Source organism: Sus scrofa, chromosome 8, assembly GCF_000003025.6.
Source record: "Sus scrofa isolate TJ Tabasco breed Duroc chromosome 8, Sscrofa11.1, whole genome shotgun sequence".
NCBI classification, from domain to species: domain Eukaryota; kingdom Metazoa; phylum Chordata; class Mammalia; order Artiodactyla; family Suidae; genus Sus; species Sus scrofa.
Window position 1 is genome coordinate 48,509,567 of NC_010450.4, and position 13,328 is coordinate 48,522,894.

General features: G+C 42.5%; 1 pseudogene; it reads left to right on the forward strand.

Moving 5' to 3' along the window:
• On the forward strand, positions 1,404-2,287 carry LOC100738398 (annotated as a pseudogene).

Below are 13,328 nucleotides of genomic sequence, written 5' to 3' on the forward strand. Positions count from 1 at the left end.
AATCTGCCTCTCTAAATGCTAAAAATACATCCTCATCTGTGTTGAAATGCCTTTATCTTCCACCAAATGAGGATTTAGGGACAGAAGGGGGGGGCAGTCAGAACTTTTCAGAACCAGAGTCCACAATGCTGGCTTCCATCCAGCTTGGTGGTCTCTGAGTTCTCTTTCTGAACTGACCCCCTCCACTTGGCAGCCCATTGGCCACTGCCCATACTGCTGCTTGTTCTGCTGGGCTATGGATCTCCAGGATGTTCACACCTGCCCTTCTCCCTCTCTGACCAGCAGGAAAGCACCTACTGCCCTTAATGACCAGGCTTTAGAGAAGTGTTTCAGCCAGTGGAGGGGCGGGGAGGCTGGCTGACCCAAGAGGTGTCTGGTATACTGAATTTTTTTTCTCGGCCACCTCGCAGCACATGGAGTTCTAGGCTGGGGATCAGATCAGAGCCATGGTTGCGACCTATATTTAAGCTGTCCCAGCACTGGATCCTTAACTCACCATGCTGAGCCAGGGATCAAAACTGCATCCTAGGGATCCAGAGATGCCATAGATCCCACTGCACCACAGCAGGAACTCACTCATGTTCATTCCTTTTTTTTAGAGCCATGCTGGGGGATATGGAGGTTCCCAGGCTAGGGGTCCAATTGGAGCTGTAGCCACCAGCCTACGCCATAGACACAGCAAGGCCAGATATGAGCCACATCTGCGACCTATACCACAGCTCACAGCAGCGCCAGATCCTTAACCCACTTAGCAAAGCTGGGGGATCGAACCCACAACTTCATGGTTCCTAGTCGGATTCGTTTCTGCTGAGCCAGAATGGGAACTCCCACGTTCATTTTTGATTACTGTTCTCCTTAAGGAGCGAACTCCTTTTCTCCCTCAGAGCTCACTTTCTCTTGAGGATCTCTAGCCTGTTAAACCCATCAGCACATGTCCAAATTCCTCCCCATTTGATTCCTGCCTTCTAGACTCTACCCCTCACCCCTAATTTAATTGATTAATCTCAGTTTTCAAGATTACTTCACAATTTTAGACCACTGATTTTCCACAAAATGGCACGGTATGAGTCGCGGGGCAGGTACTCGGGCTCACAGCTCTCTCGCCCAGATTGCAGTGGCGGGAGCGGGCTCTGGGGAGCTGAGGAGCGAGGGAGAGGGGTGCGGCGGGGCAGGAGACAGTGTCCTCCGGTAAGACGTCGGCATTTACGCGTGGCGAGCAGAAGAGTTTGGCTTTTCATACGAGGCTTCGGAAACCTCGCCTGTTGTGGGCTGAGGGGTCCTCCCGGAGCCTCCTCTCCTCCGCCAGCCACCCAGTGCCGAGATCGCCAGCCCGAGCCAGAGTGGGTGACTTGAGAAGCTCGTTCGACGTTCGCCCAGCGCCCGGAGCCGCCCCTCGAGTGCCCATGGCCACGCGGGTACTGACCATGAGCTCCCGCCTGGGACCCGTGCCCCAGCCGCCGGCCCTGCAGGACGAGCCAGTGTTCGCGCAGCTTAAGTTCGTGCTGGGCCCCGTGAACCCAGCCAGCGACGCGACTGGGTTCTTCCCAGGAGATGGGCTACAGCACCCGCACCGCCACCCTCAGCCGAGGCCGCCCGCGCCGCAGCCCTTGCGTGCCTGCGGCTGCACGCCGAGAAGCTGGTTCAGAAGAGATGTGAAATGAAGTATCTGACACCCCAGCTTCCTCCAGTTTCCATAATTCCAGAGCATAAAAAGTATAGACGAGACAGTGCCTCAGTCGTAGACCAGTTCTTTACTGACAGTTTCTTCCCCAGCAGACCATTTACGACCTGTCCCGCCCCGCTCCTGTCACCACCAAGCTCAGAGCTGGGAAGTCCGGATAGACATGCAGAGATGCTCCAGAATTCCAGAATTTAACCCCACCTCCATCCCATGCTGCTACAATTGCTTCTAAACTGGCAATTCATAATCCAAATTTGCCTGCCACCCTGCCAATTAATTCACAAAACATCCAGCCTGTCAGGTACAACAGGAGTAACCCCAATCTGGAGAAACGACTCATTCACTACTTCGATTACTCGGGCTGCACAAAAGTTAATACAAAGTCTTCTCATTTAAAAGCTCACCTGAGGACTCATACTGGTGAGAAGCCCTATAAGTGCACTGGGAAGGCTATGACTGGAGGTTTCCGTGCTCCCAAGATGGGACTAGTTGACCCGCCATTACCGCAAGCACACAGGGGCCAAGCCCTTCCACTGCAGTGTGTACAACCGCAGCTTCTCCTGCTTGGACCACCTGGCCCTGCACATGAAGAGGCACCAGAAGTGACCAGCCTAATGCTGCCACCACCGCTACTGTGCAGCTCATTTGGCAAAATTCTGAACTACAAACTTAACTTTGTATATGAAAAAAAGAAAATGAAAACAAAAAACTGGAAATGTATATTTTGTATATTTGAGAAAACAGGGAATCATTGTATTGATACCAAAGTGTTTGGACCTTTTCAGAATCTGGTATGCTCCCTATAACGAACCCACTTTACCCAAGCAGATCCTATCACTTCAAACAGGCAGCCCCATGTCAGCGAGGGCTGGGGGTGCAGCATGTGTTGGCAATGTTCTTACCCCAAACACCACCATTTAATGTGACAGTGTTTAGTAAATAACTCAGTTGGGAGACAAAGGCAGACTGGATTGTGTGTCAAGATTTTCCTTGACATCTGAGTTTTTTCAATACTAGTTAATTCTTTAGAGGTGCACAGCATACATGGAAATTCACAAAATATCCATTGAACAAATGTGTTGTTGTTTATATGAGTTACCTATATTTGCTATTCGAAATTTTGTAAATATGCAAACCAGCTTTATAGGTTTATTACACCTTTTCTAAGAGTTTTTGGGAAAAAATTATAAATAATTTTTTTGAAAATAACCATGAGTACATTTACAGTTAGATAGGTTAGAGGTAGTAAGATACCTCTTAACACCTTACCAAATTTCAGAGTTCCTGTTGTGATGCAGCAGAAACGAATCCAGCTAGGAACCATGAGGTTGAAGGTTCAATCCCTGGCTTCGCTCAGTGGGTTAAAGATCCGGCATTGCTGTGAGCTGTGGTGTAGATTGCAGACGCGGCTTGGATCCCGCGTTGCTGTGGCTCTGGCATAGGCCTGCGGCTACAGCTCTGATTAGACCCCTAGCCTGGGAATTTCCATACGCCGTGGGTGGGGCCCTCAAAAGACAAAAAACAACAACAACAACAACAAAAACCTTACCAAATTTGTTTCTCTAGGGGGAATAAATAGTAATCATTCAAATGAACTTCAAAAACTGATTTCATGTACTGAGTAAAATTGGACTGCTTATTTTAAATGTGACCAATATTTTGCATGAACTGTGAAGTCAAAGGTTTAAAGATAGTTACACCATTCAAAAGTTAAACCTTACAATAAGCTAAAGAGTATCATTTTTAAAAAGAAGGATTTATCTAGTTTTCACATACATGGCAAAGTTGAATTTATGATACAGTTTTCAGATACAGAAACTTTGAATTTATGATGCAGTTTTCTCATGTAGCGCGATTGGTTAAATATCAATTTATGTGGACTTTGCATGTAATATACAGTGAGACACAGTAATTTTACCTAAATTACAGTGCAGTTTAGTTAATCTATTATTAAAACTGACTCAGTGTCTGCCTTTAATTATAAATGACATGTTGAAAACTTAAGGAAGCAAGTACTACATATACGCAATATAAAACAGTAATGTGATGCTCATGCTGTTAACCAAAGGGCAGAACAAATAAGCAAAATGCCAAAAGGGGTCTTAAATGAATGGAAATTTAATTTTGTTTTTAAGATATTGTTTGTCTTTATTTATTTTGCAGTAATATAGTAAATTTTTTAGATTTTTTTTTTTTTTTTTTGTCTTTTTAGGGCCGCACCCGAGGCACATGGAGATTCCCAGGCTAGGGGTCTAATTGGAGCTGTTGCTGCCTGACTACACCAGAGCCACAGCAACACGGGATCCAAGCTGGTCTGCAACCTACATCACAGCTCACAGCAATGCAGGATCCTTAACCCACTGAGCGAGGCCAGGGATTGAACCTGCATCCTCATGGTTCCTAGTCGGATTCATTTCCGCTGTGCCATGATGGGAACTCAAAAAATTGTCATAACTTGATAAATTATAGTTTTGTTTGTTAGAAAAATTGTTCTTAAAAAACATGTGTAAATAGATGACAACGGTGTAAATATTTTGTAAGAGCCTTCAAAATGTTTATACATGGAAACAAACCTACATGAAAAGCATAAATTGGTTGCAGTTTTGCTTTTTTTTCCTCTTATTTTTGTATTGTGGTCATTTCCTATGCAAATAATGGAGCAAACATCTGTATAGTTGCAGAATTTTTTGAGAGAATGAGATGCTTATATATTGTCATTTATAAACGACATTTTTTTTTTTTTGAAAATAAAAAGTTCCTAAAAGAAAAAAAAAAGCGTGGTATTTGGGAACATTGCCTCACAAGAACATGAGGGGCTCTAGGGAAGATTTTGCTAAATTCAAAGGCTCTCTGACTCAGTCGTGATAACCAGCCTCAAAGGTGAAAAATGCTTATGTTGGGATCTCATTTTACTTGCTGTCAGTCTCTGTTGCTCAAAATTTATTGGTAATCCTTCAAACAACTAAACTATCCCTCAATAAATGGAAATCCAGAGTTTACTTTATTCTTAAGGTACTTGTAATCATGCAGCTATTATAGCTTTTCTACTTTCCTAAGTTCTTTTCCAGCTCTAGAACTGACAGAATAGTATATAGTAGATAAGTGATACTGGTGATATATAGAAAATGTGTTGATAATGGACCTAAAACTCTTGATCCATGACTGTGTTCATGATAATTGATCTGTAATTAGTGGATGATGACAATGACAAGAGGGTCTTAACATTCTCCTCAGTGTGACTAAACTTTAGAAAGGATTCCTCCAGACTCTGGCTTCTGACCTCCCTTTTCTTAGAGCATTTACTTGAGAAATTTTTAATTGTAATTTGAAATTATAAATTCTTTCTCTGCTTTCTTGAGATGTCAAAGTTTCCTTTTCTTTTCTTTTTTGTCTTTTTAGAGCATTAATCATGGCATATGGAAGTTCTCATGCTAGGGGTCAAATCAGAGCTATAGCTGTCAGCCTACACCACAGCCACAACAATACCAGATGATTAACCCACTGAGCGAGGCCAGGGATTGAACCTGAATCCTCTTGGTTACTAGTCAGATTTGTTACCACTGAGCCATGATGGGAACTCTTGAGATGTCAAACTTTTAAAAAGACCTTTGCCAGTTTTACAACTCAGGAATATTTTCTCAGGGACCCTTTGACATGTCATCAGCAGGCCCATCTCCAGTCTCTGTGGGATGAAAGGTGCCTGACTTGGGTGGAGGCTTGCTTCAAATTGTATAACTACTTCTGTCATAATAAGATGGGAGGTTTATTTTACCTTGGAATAAAGCCAGTTAGAAGAGACCTCTGGCATATGATTTCTTCCTAACATCCTTCAATAATGTACTTTTCTAGGATCTCACACCAGGATTTAAAAACCATCTCACCCTTTGTTTCAGCAGCAGCAGAATGAGTTCAGACTGAGTTCTGGTCCCTCTCTTTTATTGCAATAGTTGATACAGTCATCCTGGCTTGTTTAATTTTGTCTAGTGCAATGTTTGCTTTGACCAAGATGGTGGTCTTTTAAGGTTTGAAGATTAGGTCAAAGAATTGTGGCACCAATGGAAATGGGGGATAGAGAAGGGGTATTCTTTATTTATTTATTTTTATTTTTTCTGTGCCTTCATCATGCAAAATTCCTAGGCCAGGGATCAGATGTGTGCTACAGCTATGACTCATTCCATAGCAGTGACAGTGCTGGATCTTTAACCTACCAAGACACCAGGGAATTTTGTAAGGGGTGTTCTTTGGTTAAGGGAACTTGCTGGGTCTATACTTTTGAGATTTGAGCTGGTGATTGACATCCAAGTGAAGACATGGCCTGGAGTCTTGACAGGATATGGGCTTGAGATATAGGGGTAATGTTAAAGCTCTGAGAGTGTGTCATTTTGCTGAAGGAGCAGACAGAGACAGACAGGGAGGGGCTAGGGTGAAAGCTTTGGGATGGGTGGAGGGGGCCTAGGAGCTGTCAGGAGAGAAGATGCAGGGGTTTCCTGTAAGCAACAGCAGTAAGAATGAAGAAAGAGTTTGGGTTCTAGCTGAAAGTCCATTGGTTAATGCCTATAAGAGCATTACGTCTGCAGAGGTGGTGGAGCGAATTTTAATGGGGAAATGTATAGCAAAAAGCAGGTCAGAAACAGTACACAAGTTGCTTGAGAATTTGGAGGAAAAAAAAGAGAGAGAGGAGCTTAAAAGTAATTATCTTTCATAAAATGCATAAGACCAAAAGCATTGATTAAAGGTAGACTTAAAAAAAATAATGAGAGATTAGTAATCAAGAAAATAGATAGTTTTTTTGGTGAGTAATGTTATTCTTAAACATTAAGGATATTATCCAAATCACTTAAAAATGATTTGTGTGTGTGGTGTGTTTAGTATGTAACTTTGTTAGTATGATTTCCCTTATATGAAAATAAATTTTTGTTTTTAAAAAAGTATCTTATGAGAGTTACTTTATGGCACAGCAGGTTAAGGATTTGTCCTTGTCATGGCATGGCTCAGGTTGCTGCTGTGGCATGGGTTCAATGCCTTACCAAGGAATTTTCACATGCCATGGGCATGGCTGATAAATAAATAGATAAATAAATAAAATAAAATCCTGGATCCTTAACCTGCTGAGCCACCCAGGAACTCTGCTAGGCAATTTTAATTCACTTAATATTCACACTGATTCTGTGAGGAAATTACTATTACTCTTCCCTTAACTGTCAGGCTATGTAGCTTGCTTAGGGTTGTTCACCTGCAGGTTTAACTGCACTCAAGTTTACCATATCAAGGCACCATTCCTTGGACTGTGCCTAAAAGTCTGCACTTTATGATCTTCCCCATCCAGAGTGTTTTTATCCACATGAATGTTTGAGTGATTTCGCTCTATATAATAGAGGATATGAGTGGTAGAAAGGAGTAAAGAGGAAGAAGAAAGAAGAAATAGACTAGGTAATTAAGACAGGGAGGTGGTAATTAGGAAAAATAGAGAAGTTAGTGAAACTGAGTAGGACTCTGTGGGGACTACCCGGGGAGGACCCCTCCCCCCAAAATCCTTTCCTTGTCTCTTGTTTGTTGAAAAGCATTACCTTTTTTTACCCTTATAGGCAGGCCTTCCCCAAGTTTCAAAGAGCAAATTCAATCAAATAAGTGAGAAAATGCAGAAACAAAGGAAAACAGTCAAGCAGGAAAAAATGCTAACAGATTATCCATAAAATAAATTTGAGGATTTTAATTCCTCCTCAAAGGCTCTAGATAACATCCTAAGCCAGATCCTTGAGTTGTTTTGCAAATACTTAAATCCCCACCAGGTGGAAGAAGTTAACTGCATGCAGATGGCCAGCATGTAGATCCCAGACTTGTTGGAATTGATCAGAAAGTTTGATGACTGGAGTTCCTGTCGTGGCGCAGTGGTTAACGAATCCGACTAGGAACCATGAGGTTTCAGGTTTGATCCCTGGCCTCGCTCAGTGGGTTAACGATCCGGTGTTGCCGTGAGCTGTGGTGTAGGTTGCAGATGCAGCTTGGATCCTGCGTTGCTGTGGCTCTGGCGTAGGCCGGTGGCTACAGCTCCGATTAGACCCCTAGCCTGGGAACCTCCATATGCCATGAGAGCGGCCCAAGAAATGGCAAAAAGACAAAAAAAAAAAAAAAAAAAAAAGTTTGATGATTAAGATCCCAAAGCATCACCATGCTACCAACCAGAAAACTGAATGTGAGCTGATCATGTACCTTGCAACATTCTCCCTCACACTCTTTTTAAAAATTCTTCCCACCAAGGGGAGTTTGCGTCTTTAGGGCATAAGCAGCATATTTTCCTTGCTTGGCCCTGCAATAAATGCTGTACTTTTGGAGTTCTCATTGTGGCTCAGCAGAAATGAGTCTGATTGATATCCATGAGGACACAGGTTTGATCCCTGGCCTTGCTCAATGGGTTAACGATCCAGTGTTGCCATGAAATGTGTAGTTCAAAGATGTAGCTCATATCTGGCATTGCTGTGTTTGTGGTGTAGGCCAGTGGATGCAACTCTGATTTGACCCCTAGCCTGGGAACTTCCATATGCCATGGGTGTGGCCCTAAAAAAAAGACAAAAAAAAAAAAATGCTGTGTTTTTCTTCCCATGTCAGTAGATTAGCATTGGGTGAGCCTACCCAAGTCTGGCTAGGTAACATGAGTAGAGACTTTCTCTTAGGGAAATATATATTGTGCTGCGTTAGTCTGGGTTGTTCAGAGAAGTAAAACCAATGGGATTTCCACCTCTATATCTATTATTAACTGGGAAAGGGAGAGATATTTCCTAGGAGAAATTGGCTCCTGTGGTTGTATAGGATAAGCGGTCTGAGTTGGAGATCTAGGAAAACTGATGACCACCCAAATCTGAAGGGTTGAGAGCCAGAGAAGCCAATGGTGTAACTCTTAGGTCTGAACCCAGAGTCAGGAGGAGATCAACATCCTAGCTTGAAGGCAGGCAGAGAGAGACAAAACGTTTTTTCTCAGCTTTTGGTTCAATAATGTTGGATGAAGATGGTCCTTATTCAATCCATTAAAGGACTTACCACAGATATGTACCATACTTCACTCAGTCTGCCAATTCGAATGTTAACCTCATCCAGAAACACCCTAGCAGACACACCCAGATAGTGTTTAACCAAACACCTGGAACCCTGTGGTCCAGGTACGTTGACACATAAAATTAGCCATCACAGGTGTGATGGTTCCTCTTTTGTCTTCCTGCCTTTCTCAAACTTCTGTGGGACCCTGAGAAGCCACAGCTGTGTGTTCTTATTATGCTAGAAGTTATCCAGAAGTCAGGGAAACTGTGCTTTGAGAAGTTTGGAAGGATGCCCAAACATCTACCTGTCAATAGCTGAGGAAGCCAATTGGCCACAGGGTTGTATGTTGAATTTTGAAAAAATGAATTTTGTATGAATTTTGAAAAAAATTATTATCTTTTTTCTTTTTGTGGTTTCACCTGCAGCAAATGGAAGTTTCCAGGCTGGGGTTGAATTGGAGCTGCAGCTGAGGCCACAGCCATGGCAACACCAGATCCAAGCCAGATCTTTAACCCACTGAAAGAGGCCAGGGATGGAATGTACATCCTTACAGAGAAAATTTCATGTCCTTAACATGCTGAGTCACAATGGGAACTCCTGCTAGGGGGATTTTTAAACTGACTGTTTAATTACCATACTCTTATCACTATTGCTAGTGCATTTTAGCTTCACAACAGCCCTGTAAACCCTTCTACTATCCACTTTTCACATATGAGAAAAATGGAACCTAGTGAGGTGAAGAGAATTAGCCAAAGTCACACAGTTGAGAGGTGGAATTCAGATTCCAGAGGACATCCTCTTTACTTCTAAGCCAGCTGCCTTATTGTGAGGTCACTCTCAATGGCAGCCTCCACCCCCCCATCTCTCTTAGAGTCCTTCTCTCTCTCCCTTGTGGAGAAGAGCCCCAGATTTCAGGCTGTGTTTTCACGCTGTGTCTGGGTCTCCACCATCTTCTTCTCTGCAACATGGTGACCACTAAGCTTGTTGTGAGAGCTTTCCACAGCTACATGGACCAATCTGATCTCTTACATACTACTAAATGCTATCCAGATATTCCACAGGGAAGCATGATGGAGTACAGGAAGCATCTCCTTGAAGTGGGAAAACAGAAAATCATCATTATTGCATGCCCAGATTTTTGAACAATTACCTATTGATGTTTGTACCAATATATTTGTATGCTACACTGCATAAAAGAACAGGAAATTAGGTTAACAATGAGAGAGTTAATAATTCTGAAGAACAAATAACTTAAAAAGAGAAAAAAACTTATTAAGATTTGGGCTATCATGGAGTTCCCGTCGTGGCACAGTGGTTAACGAATTCGACTAGGAACCATGAGGTTGAGGGTTCGGTCCCTGCCCTTGCTCAGTGGGTTAACGATCCGGCGTTGCCGTGAGCTGTGGTGTAGGTTGCAGATGCAGCTCGGATCCTGTGTTGCTGTGGCTCTGGCGTAGGCCGGTGGCTACAGTTCCGATTAGACCCCTAGCCTTGGAACCTCCATATGCCGTAGGAGTGGCCCAAGAAATAGCAAAAAAAGAAAAAAAAAAAAAAGATTTGGGCTATCATAGAAAGCAATCACAAATTCTACATTGGATACTCTGTATACCCCACTCTGTATAAAAGGAATTGTGAATTGCAAGGATGAGAGCATCTGCTTTGTAAATACCTAAATAGAAGATTCTGTGCTCCCCCAAATCATTGCTCTGGAGGTGTAAAAATTTTTTTCATGGTAAAAAACTTTAATTTGTCTTTGATTTAATAGAAATCATAAAAATAGATTGGAGAAATTAAGGAACCAAAAAACCCCCACATGGTCAGATCAAGCTTTATTTGAGTCAAAGAGAAATAAGATTAAACCCCATTTTTGTCATTTTTGAAAGTATTTCTCTTTCCTTTCCTTTGTCTCTTCTTTTATTCCCAAAGTAAAGCCAAGAAATGGCTTAAACTAACCTACCTGTAAATCCGGGTTTACAACTTGGAGATGAACCATTTTGCTGAAATCACTATTGGCAGAAATATACAGCTCCTTAGCTGATGCGAAGATATTCCTGTCATGATGGAAAACAGGTGTGACACAGCAGGAAAGAAAGTGTTGCCATGGTCACAGCCAAAGTCTTTAGACAGCTCCAGTGCTTCAGGAGAGTGGAGCTGATGTAGCTCCTGATCCACAGGAGCCAAGATGTATAACATTCCCCAGGGAAGTTCTAGTGCTTTCACTCCCTTGTGGTTCAAGTTGGATTTGACAAAATAATCCTCCATCATTTGATTTTAACCTTATGTTTTAAAGTCAAAGCAACTGACATGGATTAAGGGCAATTATGGTATTTGGGGCTTTTGAATATATTAGCTACTCTCACTTGTTTTGTTATCCAACTGAATTTGGGTTCACTTGTCTGCACGCTGTAAACCCAATCTACTGACATTGGATTGTATTGAAGGAAAGGGCAGCATTTATTGCAAGCACCAAGCAAGGAGTGCAGGCAACTAGGGGTCAAAAGCCCTGCAGTCATAAAGACTTTCTGGGAAAGGTTTTTCAAGATAGGCTGAGGGAGGGGGTTGTGGGGTGTGTGATCAACTCCTCGACATTCTTCTCACCTGTTGGTGGTGAGGTAACAAGGAGTCAGCATCAGAAACCTGGTTCCAATCTCTCTGGGGTCTGTCTATTTGCTTGTGGGCAGTGTATGGTTGATTTTTTTTCAACCTGGTGGGGGTTTCAGTCTCTGCAAAGTGGCTCAAAGAATATTGACATGTCTCAGAATATTATCTACAGTCCTTGAGGAGGAATTAAATGTTCTTGACTTTGTTTAATGGCAAAACTGTCATTATTTTGTCTTGAGTATTTTCCTTTCTTTCTTCATTTTCTCACTTTTCTGATTAAATTTGTTCTTTGACTAAAGTTTTTCTACAGCAAAAGTCAGGCAGAGGACAGGGTAAGGGGTGGGGGGAGGTCTGTTCTGGGAAGGCCCGTGGGGTCCTGCTTGATTACAGGTTTATCAAGGGGATGTTACACAGTGTTTAATTGGGTCTTGGAGTCAGATCACCAGGGTTTCAATGTAGGATATAGTTTGTTTGCTTTTTTTTTTTTTTTTTTTTTTTTGTCTTTCTAGGGCCACACCCACAGCATATGGAGGTTCCCAGGCTAGGGGTCAAATTGGAGCTGTAGCAGCCAACCTACACCAGAGCCACAGCAATGCGGGATCCAAACTGCATCTGTGACCTACACTATAGCTCATGACAACACCGGATCCTTAACCCACTGAGCCAGGCCAGGGATCAAACCCATGTCCTCATGGTTCCTAGTCGGGTTCATTAACTGCTGATCTACATCGAGAATTTCTAGGTTGTAGTATTTTTTAGCATATCTGATACTGAGCAGTCTATTTCATTCTTCTGTGTCTAGTCTTCACTCCATAAAGTGGAGGATGGTAATAGTCCCCCCTTCATGGGAGGGGTTTTCGGGGGAATAAATGAGATAATAGGAAGCTTTTGGAACTCTGCTTGGCACATATAGAGTGCACAGTAAAGGTTAGTTAATATCTTTTAAAATGGGCAACAATTTAAGTCATTCACATTCCAGTTAAGGTCTTCTTTTCTAAAAATGTTCAATTCCTAAGTTTTAGTGATTTTAAAACATATTGAGCCCAGCTAAGAGTGTATGTTGGATGTTGAGTGAAGCCAGGGATCAAACCCTCATTCTCATGGATATTGGTCAGGTTCATTACTGTTGAGCCAAGATGGGAACTCCTAGACTTATCCCTTAATTACATTTCCATGGCAGGAGGGGCATGGACTAAGGGCTTTACTTTGAAAAGGCACAATTTTGGTGCCATATTTATGCCCTTATAATGTTTTCTAAAGTGTTTAGTGTCTTCGCCTCATTTGCTCAGTAAGTTGATGCAGAGAGATCACAGGCAGGGCTGGCACAATGTAACTTATTGAGGACTTCAGCTGTTGATCCATGAAAACAGAGAAGACTAAGAACCTCCCTTAAGTTTGCAGAATTTTGGATTAAGGGTAGGGACACTCACTATTTCTGCCTTCTCAAGAGAGATAGATCTACCAACCAAGGGCTAGTTTCCTATATGGCAAACTGTTTGAGCTAAGCCTACATGGTTTGACTGTAGTCATCAGTAGGCATAAAAGCAATCCATTAGGAGTTCCCCTTGTGGCTTAGTGAGTTAAAGACCTGAATCTGATCTCTATGAGGATGTGGGTTTGATTACCAGCCTCTCTCAATGGGTTAAAGATCCAGCATTGCCCTAAGCTGCAGCATAGATTACAGAATGCAGCTTGGATCCAGTGTTGCCATGGCTGTAGTGTAGACTGGCAGCTGCAGCTCTGAGTCAGCCCCTATCCTGGGAACTTCTATATGCTGAGGTGTGGCCATAAACATTTTTAATACAAGAAAAGAAAAAAAAGGTCCACTAAATGCTCTTTCTAGTCAATCAGGAATGGACACGAAGAAATGAGGAACAGACGGCATTATTTTTCTTGCAGATTAGAAAGCATTGCTATTGTTAGTCAGTGTTCTGTTCTCATCACATAATCTGCCTGCTTTTTAGTGGGTCTTTCTAAACCATATCTTAATGGTTAGGACACCATTGGAATAGTA